Source organism: Pteropus alecto, unplaced genomic scaffold (assembly GCF_000325575.1).
Source record: "Pteropus alecto unplaced genomic scaffold, ASM32557v1 scaffold123, whole genome shotgun sequence".
NCBI classification, from domain to species: domain Eukaryota; kingdom Metazoa; phylum Chordata; class Mammalia; order Chiroptera; family Pteropodidae; genus Pteropus; species Pteropus alecto.
In genome coordinates, this window is record NW_006433950.1 from 4,911,445 (window position 1) to 4,913,131 (window position 1,687).

At 41.9% G+C, this 1,687-nt stretch overlaps 1 protein-coding gene across 8 annotated transcripts in view; it reads left to right on the forward strand.

The window, feature by feature from the left end:
• The window catches only part of FTO (FTO, alpha-ketoglutarate dependent dioxygenase), a 331,224-nt gene that overhangs the window by 1,023 nt on the left and 328,514 nt on the right, over positions 1-1,687 (forward strand). The gene's annotated exons all lie outside the window — the stretch shown is intronic.

Consider the following 1,687-nt stretch of genomic DNA (forward strand, 5'->3'; position numbering starts at 1 on the left):
CCCGCCCACCAACAGTCTCTTCTTCACACTGTGGAGTGTGATCTTTTCAAAATGCAAATCTAATCATGTCCATTTCCTTCCTTCCTCCTCTGCCAATCACCTGTTTAAAAATCTTCCATGACTTTCTGTTGCTCTTAGGATAAAGACAAAACTTCACATGGCCTACAATGTCCTGCATGGTGTGGACTTTGCTTGCTTCTACGGTCTCATTGGACATGACATTTTGCTCTGCCCTTCAGCCACTTTGGCCTTCTTTAGAGTCCTTCTTTCTGTTAATGAATTCAAGGGGTTCCCTGCTTGGGGTGTTCTGTTCAAGAACAAGAGGCGGTCATCCTTAGATACCTTTATTTACTTGCAGCAGGTAAAGTAGATGGGATTCACATCCAAAGCTCGCTCATTCTGGAGGTAGGTTTAGCCATTGCTCCTATACACTATTAGGTTAATTACATGTTGATTTCTTCTTTGCAGATGGCTAAACTTACTTGGATTTGGTTAATTACCTGTTGATTTCCTCTTTGCATAATATTGAGTTCCTGATCAAGCTCATCCAGTTATAGCTGCATCTGTAAGATACTGTGCTACATGTTAATGTTTAGCAAGAATAACATTTACTCAGAACTGCCCAAAAGAACAGCCCAAACCCGAGACCCTTGTCCTATCTAACAATTCCTTCTGGAGATCTTTCATTCCTCATTCTTGAGGGAATGGAGCGAAGGGTCCCACTTCTGTAACGGCTTCCTCCTGAATGTGGATGGAGTACATCTTTGAGTTAGAGGAGTGAAATTCTCTGGCTGCCTGACTTATGGAAATCTTGGCGTCCCCTAGGTTCTGGGATGCCTCGGAACAGGAGTGCATAAAGAGACAAAATATAGAAAAAAGCCATTAGGAGTAAGAGCAGACATATTGGACATCGCTTAATCTTGTAGCAGCTTGAAGTCGGATGGGTACTCGGGAGTACTCTGGGTCCTGTTCCTTTTTCTCACTGAGCAGTATAGCTGGCTTCACTTGAGAAAGATGAATTCAGGAAGCTATATCTTGTAGTTTAAGAAAAGAATGAGTTGTTAATAACACCACATGAAGAGCTATCCATAGAGGGTTCTGCTGATCTTGCGGGGATCCTGATTTCCAGGTTTTTAAATATACCCAGTTCCCTAGGTTATATGGGTGCAGTTTAGTATTTGTCGGTGTGGGTAAAATCAGATTAGCATGTTTATTTAAGTTTTCAGTTACCTTTCCTAGGTGGATACCAACAATTAGAAGTAAGATTATAGCTGTGAGGGGTCCCAGGAATGGGACAAACCAAGTTACGTTGGGGAGGACCGATTTTACTGAGTGCTTCCTGCCAACCCCTAAATCATCCCCATGATGGAAACCACTCCAGCAGTTATAAATCCTTTTCCTCTTTTAACATTTTGTGTAAGGCAGTTCCTCTGGTATGGCAGCTTTTCTATTTTAAAGAAGCTCCATTTATATTATTGTTTATATTTTCCCTTTTTTGGTCAATATCTTTCCTTGAAAGCATTCCTGTTATCAGAAAGCAGCACTGATCAGTTATTGAAAGCATCGTTGGTCCTCTGTTGTCAGGTGCTCATTTTGAGTGTGCCATGCCATGGTCAGTCCCTCGTCACCAGGTAGGCTCATTCCCAATATAGCATGTCCCACAGAGAAGAGAAAATAAGTTCTTTCC